At 39.0% G+C, this 20,090-nt stretch overlaps 1 protein-coding gene across 1 annotated transcript in view; it reads right to left on the bottom strand.

Moving 5' to 3' along the window:
• Nucleotides 1-1,027: 1,027 nt before the first annotated feature.
• LOC140136010 (uncharacterized) overlaps nucleotides 1,028-20,090 on the bottom strand; it is a 117,141-nt gene continuing 98,078 nt past the window's right edge. The window contains exon 20 of the mRNA XM_072157719.1: nucleotides 1,028-3,467. The gene's annotated coding sequence lies outside the window, so the exon portion shown is untranslated. The remainder of the gene's footprint in view (nucleotides 3,468-20,090) is intronic.

The following is a 20,090-nucleotide window of genomic DNA, read 5'->3' as shown; positions in this document are numbered from 1 at the left end:
ATATACTCGGTTAGTTTTGTGGGGTTCATTATCGAACCCCAACGGTTTTAGCTTGTATTTATATTATTTATCAACATAGGCCTATTTGTTTGTGATATTTCAAGCGTTTTAAAATTTCAAAATAATCCCATTCAATTACACGTTGACGATGAAAATTCACTGAATTTAGAGAATGCAATGCGGCCACCACCTGCGTGAGACCTTGCAATTAATGAGCCCATAAAATCGTTCACTTAGGCGACGAAAAAAGAAAACTCTGTTCTACGGGCCCGACCGACCCACATTTTGAACAAATTGGGAAAAAAGAATTTCCTGTACAAATGAATGCCGATCCAAATTTCGGAAATTTCAGGAACTTTTTTTTCTTAAATTGCAAATTATTTACAGATTTTGGTGATTTTGGGCGTCATTTAAAAAAAAAACGACCGACCCTACTTGAAAGGTCCGTCCGCCCGTAGAACAGTGTTTCTTTTTTTCGTCGCCTTAGCGAAGAAGTCACACAAAATATATTATCAACTTTTCCAAGAAACATTTATGCTTTGTATCTCAAAAGTAAGCTACAAAACTAGATAATATCAGACAACTACAATAAAAGTACACTTTATCCTACCTTGAATTTAAATTTTAAAATAATATTAAAATTTCGATATTCTTATTACATGTTCGATTATTACAGTCACGACTAGCAGATCTGGCAACTAACAGTTACAGTCATATCAAACGTTTCCAGGATGATATACTAGAGTAACCTTTGCCCATCTATACGTGCAAAATCTTTTAGGTGAGACTGGTAGTTTTGAAGAAATTGACGTGCAATTTCACTGCCGGTAGTTTGATTTCTGCACTTTCCACAATAGATTGATCCAAGGCTAATTAACACAGGGATGACTATTGAACAACTTTCATAGAAAAAGAACTTGACTTCGAATTTTTAAACAATAGTCACTACCACAAACGATATTAGCACTAAATTAAATATCATACTTTCTTTCTTTCTTTTTTTTTTTTTTTTTTGGGGGAGAAACAGGAAAAAATCCAGTGAAAACCAAATATCTCTATAAGCCCTATTCCACACGGAACGAGAATCAATGGTCTAAAACTTAAGATGAAACCGCTTGGGGCTCGAACCCATGCTTCACTGATGCATTCTCTGAACTATGGAGATTGATTGTCCTTCGTCCAGTGCAGCATGGCACTCTGTCAACTTGCTTTAATATTGGAGTGACATTTACTGGTAATATACTTATTCAATGTGAATGAGTGAGTCGCAAGCTAAAATCACCATTTATATTTTCTGTTAAAAAAAATGACCAAAATTCTTACTTTTTCACCCACTGAGCTGCTATTTTTCTTCTTTAATTGTCGCTTATTAATTTTATTGTTATACAATAATGATCATCAATGAATTTCTCAATATGTTATGATTTAGGATGTATTCATTCATAGCCAAACTATGCATATAAAACGCATGAGCATTGCACAACTGCTACTTACTTATTCATGAGCCTCATTTAAATGTATGGTTTAAGATTATTAATTATTTTAAACTGTTGTGATTTGGTAGTTCCCAGCATCTTACGAATGGTAGTGAGCTTTGGCAAAAACTGTATTGCTCAATTCATAGCGAGTGTGTAGAAGAATTAAAATATCACAGATATACTTTTATACGTGCTGCGGTTCTTGAGTTACGTTGTAAAGAGGGCTGAAACAACAACACTTTTGTAAAACGTACATAACTCATTAACAACAATAAATTAAGCAAGTTTGCAAAGTATAAGATTTGCAGAATGAACTTTTGCAAAACATCAAGGTGTTATTTTTCAATAATATATTGATCTAGATAATGAAAATCGATTTTTAGGTTGCTTCGACCAACAATACCTCGTCTACCCTTAACAAAGGCGCTGCACACCGACATCGCCTTGCTAATAATTATTTGGTGCAGCAGAGACACTAAAATGAATACACGGGATCGATACACGTGAATTGCTATGCACGATTTTGATATCAGACGAAAATCTTCGGATACTGGGTTAGAAAATGATGAATATCTCCCGTAAATGATTTCGTCTCAAGAAACCAGATGTGGTCTCATACACTTGAAAATACGTGTTGAAACGATATGATAGTCGTTAGCGTGCGCTTTGAAAATTGGCCGTGCGCTTTGAACTCAAAATTTGACCAAAACTCTAATTTTATATTGCGTTGGTCCTGTATGGACTACAGCGCGCAGCAGGCTATAGCGGCACTCGCTACTCAAGTGGAGGCAGTATAACCATTGACCGCAATGTCGTATACAAGCTTACTCACACAGCGAGAAATCAATTACCCCGGCTATTGTTAGTAGCCTTAGTCAGGTCACTTCGCTAATTATGCATCTCATAAGGTCCGAATAAAATGGCCATGGGTGGCTGTGGATTCAACCTACCATGGCGATTTCTACCATGAAGATATCGGGGCGATGTCACTGTGCGCTGTTCACTGTCGATCTGGCTGTATCAAGGGAGAGAGACTAGTTCTATGTTTATTGTAGAGACCAGCTCTAAGTTTTAAATGACGGGATACAATGCTACTAGTACTGGCAGAACAAATCAAATAAAATAAAGCTGAATGACACAAGAAACTATATCTTTACAGATATGGTTAACAAAAAGTGTGACAAACAGTAAAGAGGCAACCAAATTTGGGTCACAAATAAAGATAAAATTAACAAAGTGCTGGGGAATTAAAAATAACCAAAGACCTAATGCAAAGAGGGACCACTGTCCCCACCACCGACACACGGAACAACGTGGCCCATTCTAAGTAGGACCGGTACCAACGTCTATTTGCGTTGGCTCCCACTCCCAGACCATGAAGACGGCATGCCGAGAGTGAGAAGGTGGTCCAATTTTGCAAGGGGTTTGTATCTATTTTCTGGAATAGCCCAATGCCTCTTTTATGATTGAAATGTATTTTTTATGAGTAGCGAACATGGATGTTCCTCCGAACAAATGTGGCCCAATCGGTGGTTGGCGGTTCAATTTCATGCCAATTGCAAGCTCACCGCGGTTCTCGTTCTGAGTGATCTGGAGAGACGACCGTTGATATTTCTACATGTTCTTGCAAGAGCAGTCTATCTGTGGCAGACATTTTGTAGTGCCCCTTGTAGTCGGTCATGTGAGGAAGAAGTGTATGTGCCTGGAGCAGTTCTTTTATCGCGTAGTTGAAGTTTTTCTTGCTGAGCGAAAATCTCATGGTCGGATATCCCCTATCCCTTTCTTTCGCCAAATCACCCACAGAAGAATTGATTTTCAGTTCCGTTACTGAAGCGCGTGACACCAAGTTCTTCGGATATACAATTTCATGGACTCGATCAAACGCCCCTCTGTGTTTGGCTTTGGTCATCTCGGCACCTCGTTTCACGGACTTGGTTTTAGTTTTGTTAGATGGATGAGACGTTGTTCTGGTTCTCGCTATTGTAGTACCTGCAAGGAGATAAAAGAAGAGAACGAAATAATTAATACAAACTATTATAATTATATATAATAAAAGCTGATGAAAAAAAGCAAAGTTAAATAAAAGAATAATACGTTTGATCGAAGATTTTGATTTCACAGATAATAGGAGTATGTATTATAGTAGCTAGGTGTTTACGATATGGTAATAGTAGTAGTAGTTTCAAAGTTTTTATTTGTGTAGTCCAGACTTGTACAATTGAATAGAAAGTGATCAAGTGATTCCTCCGTGTTTTTGTCTAACCATGACTTTTTCCTTCCTTCCAAATCTAAAGAGAGCGAGCTTTGAATTTTAAAGAGAAGAGAAGAGTTATTTATGACATTGTTTCTTCAATTGTCATAATCAAGTTTGTTAGCATTCTTAAAAGGGTTTGACCAATCTGTGTTGCTTGGTTGATCGGTGGACGCAGAATTTTAAAACATGCCCATATTACATTTCTCTGGGAACTTCTCATGTCACAAAGCCACTCCGACTTCAATTTGTCTGTGACTTGAAATTTCTATTGAAATTTGTCTATCACTGTGCTACATTTACAAAGCTATATTTCACAAGCGACGGCAAGATCGAAGAATGATATTACTATTTTAGGACGATACGCTCCCTTATATAAAGCAGAGCTCCGCTTGGATGACCTCTTCATTGGCGAACAACGGTAAATAAAAAAATGTAAAAAAATCTTTTCACTCGGTCTAAGCAATTAACACTCGATGCGATAATGATGCGACCAACCTGCGATCGCCCCATAATAAAAGACACATCGAACGGGTTCGAGGCAAGTCTTCATCGTGTCTACTACGCAACAAACAACCGACGCGACGTAACGTAATAATATGAATTTACTAATCACATTGCTCGATATTCATAGTTTTATTTTACCTGTTTCGTCATTGCGATCATAGTGCATGCGCTACGACTTTTGTAGACACATCTGGTCGTCTTCCCAATAAAACACTTTACGATTTGCGGTAAGTATAGCATAACTCTCCGAATTCGCACCGTTCTAAGAGGCTTAGTAACAACGAACAGAACACTACATACAAGAAAAACTAAAACGATTTGAAGACGACCGACTTGAACAATAACAACATCATACTCAACAACGAGACTAGTTCGCTGGAAGACTCAACGTAAAACGGACCTTTCCATAAAATGACGTCTTACGACGCAATACCAATGTGACACTCTCTTTCTCTCGAATTCTTTATCTCTTCCGTTCATACCGGTGACGGAAAATACGAAACCACACCGCAAGTCTAAAGCTAAGAGGACCGGACTGAATTTTCTCCGTACAAAGGTACCCATTCCGAACAACAAGGCAGATAATATTGGTTCAAGGCTTTCATTTCATAGACAATGGAAATGATTTTGGGTAATGCCGTCGACGGATGATTTGCGGGGAGGTTTTTGCTCTTCTTGTCGTTGTGCGCTATTCGGGCTGTTCGTCGCAGAGAACGCATATGAGCTTGCGCCTGCCGCCTTTAGACAAAATAATGCTGTGTACGTGTATCGCTTCGTCAACCTATTTACGTGACATCGGTTAGTTGCGACTATGAACATGATGAACTTAAACTTTCTTCTGCGCTGTATTGACACCCATCCGAACCATACACAATATGTTACACGCTTCAAAATAAAATAACACATATCTTGTAAGTTCCCACTTTAATTGCAATTGTTTTTTTACATTAATGAACACTTTCGCCATAAAAATCAAAACGAGCAGTCCTATCCACATCTAAGTTTAAACTATATCTGTTACACCATTGCACTTCATAAAGGAAAAATGCGGGAACATTAAGATTTGCATCTCCGGTTTCCACCACAGTTTGGAATAATTCGTTTAAAATCCATGTCATATTCAATCTTTGATGCTCAAACTAAAGTCACTCACCGTCATTCTTGAATTTACCGATGAAATCCGGAACTCTACGGACTTTAACAGTTTGATAAAGAGAGCTGACTGAAATGTTCTGTCAGATGATCCATTGTTATGAGGGCGTCGGAATAGTTGAAGTTATTGACAATGTAATCACTAACGAAACTGTCGTTTGAAGTATAATCACTTGTAAACATATCTTGCAATGATGACAAAGGACCTGTTCGAAAACGGTGAAGAAGATAAAACAAGCAATAATGTCCACACACGCTGGAGTAGCCTTGCAGACGTTTTTCGTTGAAGGACCAAGAAGATGAATTTTTGGCGATCCATTTATCAAACTTGTACGTTTCAGGTGGGTATCCGTATGAACAAAAAAATTCTGCTTTCCCACTTTCATCTATAAATACAGCCACCCAATGTTGTCCAACTTTGGTGATAGGATCCGTGTTAATGATATACCCGCTAGGATATTTTGTCACTCTTTGCCTAATTATCTGGTCAGCAGCATAAACACCTCTAAAATGCAAGTCACCCATCCTGTCACGTTCTATAACATTCCTTAGCTGTTGAGTATCCATGGTTTGTAGATCTTAGATGGAATAAACGAATATGACGCTTCTGCTTTAAATATAATATTTTGCATTATATTTAAATGTTTTTTATACACGAGAATCATCATAATTTCAGTACGGAAAAAATAAATAGATCTGTTCTCTCTTTCTATTATATTTTTTTCTTCATTTTGATTAGTCAAATACTCTGTGATCGTATGTGCTATTATTCCCTGCTTTCTGATTGGTCCAATTCGTCGTCGGCGGGAAATTTAAATCTTTTAACTACGCTCATCGACAGGCGCTTGGCGCCCTAATTGCCACTTTCTTGCCGTTGGTGGGGTGAACGAAAAGGTGAACCAATCAGAAAGCAGGAATAAATAGAATAAAACGAAGGAAAAGTATGAAGACAATTAAAGTCTCTAATAATTCAGCAACAACAGATTTATTGCAGAATTAATTAAACTAGTCAAGAACGGTAACCTTCGAATGTAACCGCATGGTGGGATGTCTTTACTCAACAGCAAACTGGCCCAGGCGATGTATGACGAATTTTTGGACATAGCACTCTCGGACGTTCCCAACTCTTCCAGCAGCGCGAACTCGGAGAAACATATGGTTTCACCGCATCCCTTCATGGCAAATACCTGCAGCTACATGGATGTGCACAAAGGAGTCAATCCAGCTATAGGGACAGTGGATGATTTGGACAGTCGTAGCGTGTAACCCGAAAGAATCGCGCACTCTACTTCAAACTCGCTTAGAAAATAGCGTGATGAAACATTTGAACGACGAACAAGCGTACCGACGCCTTCAGTCAGTAGTAAACAAACTGCCTATACCATCTCACCCTGCGTCAAATTCGCTTACATTATGTGTGAAAAATAATCAATATCAAAAACCTTTGGACATATCAGTGATGGCCGGACTTAATTATTATCGTACCAAAGTACCTATTCCGTACAGCAAGACAGACAACTACGCGAACGAGATTCAGATGGCGGTATCTATCCTATTCGGTCGTATGCACCAACTGGTCGGTCGAGAAAGCGGCAACTCTGTTCAGGTGCAATTATTTCCGTACGTAATGTCGGTTAGATTTGGGTCTATGCATGACATCGTAACCATCGCAGACCTCGACGAACTGAAAATGTTCTTCTAGGAAGAATGCCAATATCCAATCCTGCTAGGACGGACGGACTGCAAAGTAGTTTCCAGTCAAACATTTTGTCACATGTTCTCTTTCGAACTAGGAACGTGGATACGAGTTGAAGCGTTCGAGCCGTTGACAATACGCACATCACTAAAAATGCCACCCGCCACTAAAGTAATCGCGGAAGACGAAGAGGAGTCGCCAGATTCGCCAACGCCTGGTACCCAGGACTTCTTTCTAACATCACCACAATCGGCGCAAGGGGTGAATGAGTCTAACGTGACCAATTTGCAATTGTGAAATGACGCCCGAAGAAACAGCTGGTTGTAGAATACGGTGAAAATTCGAAGTACGCTCATCAGCATCGTCATTTGATGAAGACCATCAAAGGCGAAACATATCACTTGAAAAACAGCTCAACGATGCAAATAACATCATAGAAATGGCAGGACAGATTGATGGACAGATTTTGTTTACTAAATTCGATAGGGTCCATGCCCTAAGTTGAGAATGGACCGTCTCACTGGATTTGTGAGAAGGTCGCGAGCCCTTTTGGTGGATCCAAATAAAATTGAGGCAAAAGTAAAATGAGGCAAAATTTTAAAGAAATGGGAATTTAATTCGAACTTTGGTATTTGAAAAGTATTATTAAATCTCGTTTGGTCTAATGCTGTGCTAACACTTTTCTTTGATGACTTTGACCACAATTTTTTATATTTTCAAATATCTAAAAAATACAGAAATGTTAACATCTACCAAAAAGAACTAACCCCCTTTATTATGAGATGATAACTCAAAATCTATGCATCAAAATTTAAAATTGAAATAGCAAAAGGAAACACAGCTACAAGAAGATGAAGATTTTTCTGATGGCACAAAGTGCTGTTTAAAAGAGGAAATGTTTCTATGATCTTCTTAGCATCGTCGAGCTGTTTTTCAAGTGCTACGTTTCGTCTTTGATGGTCTTCATCAACTGATAACGCTGATGAGCATACTTCGTCCGTCGCATCATCGGAGTATTCGTTATCCAGCTGTTTCTTCGGAGCGACACTTCCTAATTGCAAATTGCAAGTCCTGGAAAGCAGGCGCTGACGAATCTGGCCACTCATCCGACAAGACTGTCTTCCACGATTACGTCGTGTTGCATGTCGCTCTTGACGGTAATTGTTTTATTGGACACTTTATTGGCGGCTGGCATTTTGAGAGATGTGCGTATTATCAACGGCGAGTTTCCACGTTCCTAGTTCGAACGAAATTCCAAAATTTTTTAAGCGGGAAAGCTACTTTACAGTCTGTCCGTCCTAGCAGTTTTGGAAGTTGGCATTCGTCCTCAAAGAACATTTTCAGTTGTTCGTCGAGGTGTGCGATGGCTACTTTGTCTTGCATAGACCCGAAACTAACCGACATTATGTATGGAAATAATTGCATCTGAACTGAGTTGCTGCTTTCTCGACCGATCAACTTCACCACTTCGGCTCCGTTGGTGTCCTCTAGACCGACGGGTATAGATACCGCCATCTGAATCTCGTACGCGTAGCTTGGCGCTGGGGTGAGACAATATGATCAGTTTGTTCACTACCGACTTAAGGCGTCGGCACGCAATTGTTCGTCGCTCAAATGTTTCATCACGCTCTTTCGTAAGTGAGTTTGAAGTAGAGTGCGAGCTTCTTCCTCGGCTTCGACGAACATGAGATGCAGGATTCTGTCGAAACCTCCGCTTATCTTACCATTTAAATAGTTTACGATTTGCGGGAGGTGCTTTGTAACTTTCAACCATTATTTCTGGCTGCGGTCCGATCAATTCTTTAACGAGTTCTTCCACCCTCCTTTCTCGGCTTCGACGAACATGAGATGCGGGAACCTGTCGAATCCTCCGTGCACTATTTGCCGGAGATTGTTTTGTAACTTTCCACCATTACTTCAGGCTGCGGTCCGATCTTTAACGAGTTCTTCCAAATCATTCTTCCGCCATCTGTATAGCTGGATTGACACCTTCGTGCACATCCATATAGCTGCAGGTATTTGCCATGACGGAATCCGTTGCAGCTATTTGTTTTTCCGAGTTCGAACCACTGGGAGAGTTGCCCGGGAGAGTTGGGAACCTGCTAAAGGGCCATGTCGAGTTCATCGTCGAGAGTTTGATTCTCGTCAAAAAATTCGTCATACATCGCCGGGCCAGTTTGCTGTTGAGTAAGTACCATGTGATTCCATTCGAAGGTTACAGGCACAGGTTGGGATTTCGACGTTGAATCAAAGTTGATACAACGTCGAAGTTTCAACCTAACCTGATTTCAACCTGATTTTAGTCGAAATTGATTTCAAATGTTGAAATTTCAAAATGATTTTAACGTCAGGTGTACCCACTTGGTATCGTTCTTAACTAGTTTCGTTAATTCTGCAATAGATGTATTCTCGCTGAATTCGTAGAGACTTTTGATTGTCTTCGCACTTTTACCTCCTTTTTATACTATTTTTTCCTTCATTCTGATTGGTCCAATTCGTCATTTACCCCACCAACGGCAAGAAAGTGCCAATTTGGCAATTCCATTTAAAATCCACACTACCCCTATGGAAGATTTTGGAAATACTGCCACAGGGGGAGTATGAATTTCAAATGGAATGAGCACATTAGGCAACTCCATTTAAATTTCATATACCCTCTGCGAAAGATCCAACCTGAATCTTCCACTAAGGGAGGATGAGTTTTAAATGGAGCTGCTAATGTGTTAATGGAATAGCCCATTAGAATTTAAATGGAATAGCCCATAGTGAGCGTGATTAAAAGACTAAATTTGCCGCAGACGACAAATTGCGCCAATCAGAAAGCAGTAGTATTAGACCAATCAGAATGAAGGAAAAATAGAATAAACAAAAGGATGGACAAAGTTTGAAGACAATCAGAAGCCTTTAAACTTTCAGCAAGAACAGGCCCATTGCAGAATTCAACTTATTTCCTTACAGAAACTGTGATGATTTTCGTGCTCGTGTATGCAAAATAGTAAAATAGGTAAATGCACAAACGTTCCATCTAAGATCTACTAACCATGGATACGCAACAGCCAAGGGATGTTAAGGAACGTGACAGGGTGAGTGACTTACATTTAAGAGGTGTTTATGCCGATGACCAGATAATTAAGCATAGTGTGACCAAAATATCCTAGCAATGTTATGTATGAATTCATACTAAGCAGTGCTATGAGATGTTACAGCTGTCCAAATTCCAAAAGGTAGTGCTGCTCGACCGACGAAGCGATACTCCAGCTCTATGGGCGAAGAAACGAGAGGCGGCAAGTAACAGGTGCCGTACTATAGTATGAATTCAAACATCACTTCGCTGGCACTGGACACTGCTTAGTATGAGTTCGAATATGCTCAATTCACTTCACAACGCTTGAAACGATACCCGATGACTTCGTTCACAGCCGTGAGTTGGTGCAGGATTTCGTTCAATACCGCTATTTCTCAAACGATGGAAATAAATTTGGCGCTCGGTATGAGCAATTTGTTGACTACCAATTCTAAATAGAAGTCAGCAACCTTGTTCGTACCGTCGCTCAAATGTTTCTTTATGCTCTTGGTGGTCTACCCAGTGGGCACAGGTTAGGATTTCGACGTTGTATCAACGTTGATACAACGTCGAAATTTAACCTAACCTGATTTCAACCCGATTTCAACCTAGAGATTGGTTGAAATCAGGTTGAAATTTCAACGTCGATACAACGTTGAAATTTCAACCTGATTTCAACCATGTTTCAACCAACTTTCAATGCAAAAATTAAGGAGGTTGAAATCAGGTTGAAACTTCAACGTTGATACAACGTTGAAATTTCAACCTGATTTCAACCAATGTTTCAATGCACAACTTAATGACCTTACATAAAATATTATTAGGACGAAATATGCATAATTTGCATATGCCTAGTATAATACATGTTTAAAGGTCGATAGCATTGAAATTTTACCCAAGTTTTTCTATATATCCAGACCGCAACCGAACTTCCGTTCCCTTCTTCAAGTGGCGCGCGCGGCGTGCACTACCTCAAATACTTACGCGAAAACACCGGGTGGTACGGGGTATGCTATACGGCCCCGTCGCCGCTCAATTGGCGGGCTGATGTTGATATGGGAATTCCTACAACATGGTGAAGTTGGTGCAAGAGACAAGAGCAAGAGACGTTCACAAACACTTGTTAGGGGGGAGGGGGGCTGATGTAAAAGGGTGGGAAGGGGCTTTAGTTTGGACCCTCCTAGGGGTAGAGGAGGGGCCTTGAAAAATGACCAACAATTTTCCCAGGAAAATTTAGTTTATATGATTTTCTATGGGATTGACCCATAATTTTCATGTCAAAGGGGGGAGGCTGAATTTTTAGAGATCTGAAAGGGGACGAAAAACTTTCGCGATGCTTTTTTTGCATCAGCCCCCCTAACAAGTGTTTGTGATCGGTCCCTAATATGCCTATTCGCATATGTTCTAACAATTTTACTAACCCGATCATATCGCCCCGGGGTATTGCCCGGGTATCGCCGTGGCGGCATAGCCGGCGTCATTAGCTACGAGGTCGGCACCTCGAGGTCGGCACCCATACGCGGGAGGCAACCGGGTGCGAGAGTGGGTGGGCCGGCCGCATCATAGGCCTATGTTGTCGATCATAGTCGGAGAAAGCAGGGGAGAGTTAGGGGGGGCACGCCTCTCTAATTTTTTTTCATGGGGACGGCAAGTGTTTATAGGTAGGCCTATAATACCGCACGTTTGCAAGATATTGTGGGTGGGTACGTACACGCGTGCACAATTGTGTTAACAAGCGTTCGCAAATGTTTGCGACTACGCACTCATGTTTACAAGTGTTCATGGGTACGCTTGCGTACATTGCCGGTACGCACACACGTTCGCAAGTGTTTGCGAATACGCACGCGCGTGCGCAATTGTTTATGGGTACGCATGCACATGTTCAAGTCTTTATAGGTACGCATATGCGTTTGCAAGTTATTGCGGGTACGCACGCGCGTTCGCAAGTGTTTGCAAGTACACATAATGCATACACAAGTGTTTGCAAGTACAAACGCACGTTGCGGGTACGCATGCCCGTTCTCAAGTGTTTGGGAGTATACGCACGCACGTTCGCAAGTGTTTGCGTGAATACACTCGTTCTCAAGTGTTTATGCGTACGCATGCACGTTCGCAAGTGTTTGCAAGTACGTAAGCGTATGCGCAAGTGTTTATGGGTACGCACATGCATGCGCAAGTGTTTATGGGTACGCACTTGTGTTCGAAAGTTATTGCGGGTACGCACGCGCGTACGTTACGCAATCGAGTTTGCAAGTGTTTTCGAGTACGCATGCCCGTTCGCAAGTGTTTATGGGTACGCGAAAGTTATTACGGGTACGCATGCGAGTTCGCAAGTGTTTGCAAGTGCACACTCGCGTTCACAAGTGTTTATAGGTACGCACGCACATTTGCACATTATTGAAGGTACGTACGCGCGTGCACAAGTGTTTGTGAGTACGCACGTGCCTTCACAAGTGTTTATGGGTAGGCCTACGCACACGCGAGTGCAAAACTGATGCCACTGCCACGAGCGGGATGGCGCATCAATCAATGACATAATGCCTTGAATGTGTATACATCCGTTTATTTGAACTTGATGTAGGATCTGGATTTGGATCTGGATAGGCAAGCAGTGAATTCTGTATCACGCTAGAGTTGTAGGCTAGTCGGCATAGGCCTATGAAACATGTTGAAAAAGAAATTCAATTTTTTGGATATTCGTTAGTTCTGGTCGCATTTTGACCTAAAAACATGTTTCTAATCCTAGATCACCATGTTTGGACATTCAAAAGTTAAAAAAATTTTGGATTAAAATTGTAGTAGTATCGCTTTCGCCCAACACTTTTCCAGAACGGATATTGCCCAACATCAGAAAAGGAGTTGTACGCGTACGTGCATAACGTGTGACGAACATGAACTTGAGGCCTAAATTTGCAAATAAAACAGGTTAGTAAACATTTAAATTTTCTTTAAAGGTCTACTTGACTTTTGGACACATTGCTGGATGTATATTTCAACTTGGTTTTCCATTTTGTATCATCATGATATGTTAAAATAGTTAAGCTTACTGAGCAGTTAAATTACATGCCTGCTGCACATGACATGCATGCTGTACAATCATGAATGCACCATTCGACAGACACGAAACAGTGACTTTTGGGTAAAAAAAGGAACTTTTTGGGCCTTTGGCATTTGGGGGGGTGCTGGCTACGGGCCTGGGGTAGGGATGTTCATAAAATTTTGAAGTTCAATATTTTTAGCTGAAAGTTCTTTCATTTGAAAGAGAATTAAATTACCTAAACAATAAGGGGTCAATCATGTTTCTAGTGCATATATTATACTTTTGAAGTTACAGACAAAAATAGTGTCATCAAATTGCCCAAAATTGTGTGTGTGAAATTGTGACAGCAGGCACATGTACAATGCACACTACTGTATGTGACCCCAGATGACCTCCTATTCTTTACTGTAAGAAAGCTGTTTTGGATGGTCTTGATTTACACACAAATTGCTTTTGAGCTAAATCGAGTGTCGACTTGGTGGAACATGGATTGCACTATGTGATAGTTTATGAATCCAGTATCATGCCAGTACCAACATAAGTCAACATCACTTAGGTTTTGGTTGTCAAAATTAATTTTTAGTAATTTTTTCCATTGAGCCCCACAGTAAAGCCATTTTTGGACTGTACAGGCACATTCCACTTCCCTATGGACGAATAGCGCCACCTAGTATAGTGTGTGATGTGAGCCTGACTACCTGGGGGAAATGCAAATGTTTATTGTATATAATTATGAAACTAGGCCCCTAGGCCTAGCCCTAGTCATATCGTGCAGCAATGCTCATGTGCTAGGTCATTACAATCGCAAATTGAAGATTGTACTGTTTTTGGTCAGTTCTTCTTCTTTCTTTCTTTCTTCTGTTAAACCTATAACGAGCCATAGCCATATGCTCTAGGCCAGTGTCCAACTCGGGGTCAAAGGTCATAGGTCATTTATGGCCAAAATTTTCACTCAAAATGCTTCATCTTCCACAAATTACATAATACAATGACGTCACTTGCATACCTGCATCACCTTAGCCAGTGTCTAAAAGTTGTACAAAGAAATGGGGTCAAAGGTCATTAAGGGGGTAAAATCTCACAATTGCATTATCTCGACATCCGTAATGGGTATGGGGCTCAAACTCGGTGACAACAAATCTCATGACCAGGGGAACATTTTACAGGGGTCAGGTCAAAGGTCAAATTTTAGAAATGCATTTTCTGTACATCTGTAAGGGGTACGGGACTCAAACTCTGTGACAACAAACTGAATGACCAGGGGAATATATTGAACACTTTGCAGGGGTCAGGTCAAAGGTTATCTTGGGTCAAATCTTATAATTTCTTCTTCTGGACTCAAACTCAGTGACAGCAAATCTCATGACCAGGGAACATTTTGCAGGGGTCAGTGAGTTCAAAGGTCATGCAGAGGTCAAATTTTAGAAATGCATTTTTGGACATCTGTAAGGGGTACGAGGCTCAAACTCGGTGACAAAAAAATTAATGTGCAGGGGGGATATGTTGGAACACTTTGCAGGGGTCAGGTCAAAGGTTAACTGAGGTCAAATCTTATACCGTAAAGTGTGGTGACTTTGGACAATGGGGTGACTTTGGACACGCATATTGGACAGGGTTGCTCAATTTAAATCAAGAATTTTTTTCTAAAAAATCATTGATTTAAATTTAAATAAATAATTTTTGGAAAAATTGTGATTTATATCAAGCAACCCTGTCCTATATGCGTGTCCAAAGTCACCCCACTGTCCAAAGTCACCCCACTTTACGGTACCGTAATTAAGCTTAAGAGCCTGAGAGCACATCAGACATATCTAATTGCATTTTGATTTGAATACGAGGAATGTCCTTCTAGTACGGTATCAAATATTTTGAAAATTCGAGATTAAAATTGATATTTTTGAAACAGTCCTCGAAGTAAATTCTATAAATCTAATGATATACTTAAAGTGTATGTAGCTGGGACGAAAAGCCGTCAATCATATGAAAATTTTGACCTTTCCTATTGAAGATATAGATTGTTCCCCAACAAAATTTAGGTCTTTTGGGGAAAAATCTATATATGAAAGGTCAAAATTGTCAATTGATAGTTGGCTTTTCATCCCAGCTACATACACTTCAAGTAGATAGCATTTGATTTATTAAATTTACTTGAACTGTTAAGTGGCATATTTTCTAATTTCCTGCAGACGTGAAAGATGAAGGTCGGCCGCCATCAATAATATTTTGGGACATTGATAGGTTTTGATAACACTTTTCAATCACGACACTAAATTCTCTGTAGCCCCCGTTAACAAATATGACCACCCCCTAAAAATCGCTCCAAAATCACCTAAAATATGTTTTAAAAAGCAGTTTTTCACCGCATTTCCAGGAAATATTGTAGGAAACTCCACAATTCAACAGGTCCCAAACAAATTGGTATTAAAAATACATATATTGGTGAATCTCCTCACAAATTTGCAGAAGCCAGCAATGTCATTAAGGTGGATTTTTCATAAACTCAATATAGCCATATTTTCAAAATGTCGAAAATGAGAAAAAATGCAAATTTTACCTAATTTCAAACTTAATTATTGCCTTTATTCAGGCTGAGTTTGATATAACCTTTTTAGATAAACATTTCCCATCCTTTACCTATAGAAAAATGCTTTCTCTATGGTGGTATCTTGTTCCAATTTTTTTGAAGGGGTCTTTAAAATATTGCATTTTGCATTAGTTCGTAAATCAACAAAATCAAAATGAGCATATTAATATTGTCTAATACTATTTATAATCTGTATTATTCAGAAAGAAAATATTATATAACATCAGTATGTAGATTATTAATAACAACTGAGTACAAGTTTTTACCTAGAAGTGACTTTTTAATGTCCAAATATCCCATTTTTGGCTGTATTTGGTCAATAATTTACATTCATATATGCCTATACATACGCGCCACCTAACGGCGCGCTTGATTGTTTGAGACTAAACAACGGCGATATGGCCCAGCGTTTAGGACCGGCTGATTTACGTGAGGAAGAAATAGTATAATATCACAAAATGTTCTGGTATAAGCGTGGTTTTCATGAATGAATCCCTAATAAATTAAATTTGATGTGTGAGAATTTGTTAGATTTTACTACATCCACTTGGTCCCATTATCATTTGGTACAATAACCATTTGCTTCTATTTACCATTTCGACCAAAACCCAATAGTCTAAGGGACCGTTCACAAACACTTGTTAGGGGGGCCTGGTGCCAACAAATTTCATCGCGAAAATTTTTCGGGCCCGCCTTTACAGACCTCAAAAATTTCAGGCCCCCCCTTCCCCCGTTTTGACATGAAAATTATGGGTCAACCCCATAGAAAAGCATATAAATTCAATTTTCCCGGGAAAATTTGTGGTCATTTTTTTCAAGGCCCCCAGGAGGATCAAAATTTTTCAGGCCCCTACCTTTTTGCATCAGCCCACCCTCCCAACAAGTGTTTGTGAACGGTCCCTAATAACCAAAAAGTCTAAAACCATTTATTCCAATGAACCATTTGGTCTAATACCCATCTGATCTATAACCATTAAGTCTAATAGCCATTTGGTCTAATATTACCCCGGGGGGGGGGCACTCCAACTTTGGAGGTGACGCATATGTAGGGCTGTTAAGACCCCCTTTTTCAGCATCGCTCTCACCCAAAGACCCCATATTTTTTACGAACACATGCTCTGTCACCCAAAGACCCCTATTTTTCCATTTGATCTGTCACCCAAAGACCCTTACAAGTTCAATTTGAACAGCAACTTTCATTTATCACTGATTTTGTTACTTATTTTGAAAAAACAATGAAATTTGAAGCCATTTTGAACTAGAAATTCGATTTTTGAGGTTTTTGTGGCGCTTTTTTGGCTCTCAACCAAAGATTCCATTTAAAAAAAGGTCATGTTCTCACCCAATGACCCCATATTTTTTACATTTTGCTCTCACCGAATGCCAAAAATCATGCTCTCACCCAATGACCCCATATTTTTTACATTTTGCTCTCACCGAATGCCCCTTAGTGCGAAAGTGCCAGCCCTACACCTATATCCATTTCATATTGAAGTGCCCCCCCCGGGAATATTACCCTTTTGGTATACAAACCATTTGGTCTAACAAGCATTTAGTCTACTAATGAATTGGTCTAACCGATTGGTCTAATAGCACGTGTGAGGCTATGTAGGCGCAATGATGCTGCTAGCTACACATGATGAGGTTATAGGCCGGGGTTACCGTGGTCGTATAAAAAGCAGGATGCCTTTGCTTGTTTCATAAACAGGGATTATATAAACAGGCCTATAAATTCCAACTCTATGCAAATGACGTAAACAGGCAAACCTATTTCGTTTTAATGTTTGGAGTTGCAGGTAACTCGTACTGGCCCATGTCCCATGCCTGTGGTACCCCCGGTGATGCATGATGAGTCCAGTGTCGGTTATATTATGTATATACCTTGTAAAGACCAGAAAAGAAGCACAAATAGCCCGGCAAAATGTCACTTTCAATACATGCAGGCCACATGTCTTCTTCTTAATTTTTTGGTACATTATAAACAATAATAAACAATATTAATTCTGAGAATTCCGAGGAATAATGCATAAGTTTTGATGAATGTAGTATGTTTATACACATGCTCGTCTCATTTACATATATTTACAGCCCGTAACCAGTTGTAGACGAATTTTTTGGCAAATACACGACATAGTACTAGACTAAACTGGTTATTAGACCATACGGTTAATAGACCAAACAGTTATTAGGTCAGAAGGTATTTAGGCCAAATTGTTCATAATAAAATATTAGACCAAATGGTTATTAGTCTATATGGTCAGTAGACATACTGGTTATTGAACCAAACAATATTAACTAAATGATTATAGACTATATGATTATTAGACGTGGTAATTAGCCTTTCTGGTACTAGACCTTTTGTATTTACAGACTTGATATTTAGTATGGAATATTTTTTTTGCAAAATGCCAAGACTGGTCTGGAAGGTGTCTGCATAAACCGCACAGACTAAATATTAATCAGGGTGTGTCGGGAGATGGTGTAACATAATTTTTTGACAGAAAATGTGCTTTCCAAATTCCATTAGTTTACATTATGGCGCTCATAATGTAGTGAATTAGTCTAAAATGGCGGTTTTAAGGAGACTGAATTGGATTTTTGTGGGGGTAAAATTTCTGAATTTGAGCAACATTATTGTCAAATTTAATGAGGTTTAAGGTGATGTTTACTGAACCTTAATACCAATAAGTGTTCATTAGAACTGAAATGCACTTGTAATTTACCCGTTTTGAAAGTGGAATATGGCTCTTAAAAGTGGTACGCACCCAGAAAGTTTGAATGCCCCCCTGGGGCCAGATGAAATGTTATAATCTTACTGTACACAAAGAAGCAGCGTGAGTTCATTGGACAATAAGAAAACAATGTTGCATTAAGTCCGAAATTCCAGCCCAGTTCTTGAATTTTGTGAGAAAATATTCCATACTAAATGTCAAGTCTGTAGATAAAATGGGTATTAGACCAAATGGTATTAGACCAAATGGCAATAGACTTGATACCTGATAAAGTCCCTGAATGCGTGAGTTTCACACTCAATGAGATATTGAGATATTGTAAACGTACATCACATATTCAGATTCAATTTTAGACCATGCTTAAAGTACCTGTACATGTTATTTGGTAAATTTGTCTTTGAAAAGAAATGAAAATTCCATTGCATTGGTAGGCCTAGTAGATAATATGATGTATGGTGTGGTGTTTGTTTTGTTTTGTTATAAATGTTTTTTCAACTACAGATTAGTTTATTTTATTAAAAATATGATTTATTACCTAAACAGTGTAATGTTTGTTGCAAATTCCACTTTCGAAAATATGTTAAAAGACACAAATTCCTTGGAAAAAACAAATTCCATTAACACAAAACAAACACATTCTGTTATTGGAAACATATTTCTAAAATCAGCAATTAAAATAATTAATTATCATATCAATCTAGGAAACCCAAGTTTCATATTATTAGTTTGCAGGGAGATTCATATGCAAATTCCATAAAAATTAACAAATTCCACTATAATAAACGAGCACAATCCACTTGAAAATACTTATCAAACTCAGATCAACAATAACCTTGGTTGAGAATTGAAGCCGTATTGTGAATGTAAAATAATTAGTATGTTTATACAATCGAAAACGTTAATTAAGTCTACAAAAAACAAGCAAAAACGGAAAATCCACCAAAATCAACAAACTCCCCTGCAGTATAGGAAAAAAGTACCACGCTAATTTAAACATATTTCAGAAGTACAACATGTTGGTTATATTATCCAAAAGGTTTGATCCAATGTTAGCCTGAATATAGAAGAAAATGTGATTTGAAAATGTTCTTTTTTCGCTACTTTCAAAATTATGAAAAATCCTGTTTTTGCCCCAATTCCACCATGATTTTACGTAATTATATCAAAAGAATTAATTTTTTCTGAATAGGTCATCTTATAAAGCATGGTTCAATTTCAATATGTTCAACTTTCTGTCAGACCCAGATTATTTCAAAGTACATTTTCATGAGTTCAAATGTTGGGCATTTTTAAGCCATATCAATTCTGAGGCAGGTCAAAAGAGGGCCAATTTTAGGGGTCATGGAATTTCCCCAGGGGGTCACCTGATTTTTTACTATCATAGTTGTGAACCATCTGACCTAACTAGACTAAGTACCAAATACCATTGGATTTGGCTGACCTTCATCTTTCAGCTTTGTGTACAGGCCACATGGTGCTTAGAAAATATGCCACTTAAATGTCAAAAATTGCTATTTTTAATAATTTGCCCCAAAATTTGTATTGCATCGCGGATTTCAACAAATTTAAATTATTAAATATATCAG

This window comes from Amphiura filiformis, chromosome 16 (genome assembly GCF_039555335.1).
Source record: "Amphiura filiformis chromosome 16, Afil_fr2py, whole genome shotgun sequence".
In the NCBI taxonomy this organism is placed as follows: domain Eukaryota; kingdom Metazoa; phylum Echinodermata; class Ophiuroidea; order Amphilepidida; family Amphiuridae; genus Amphiura; species Amphiura filiformis.
This window is presented reverse-complemented; position numbering and strand designations above follow the sequence as displayed.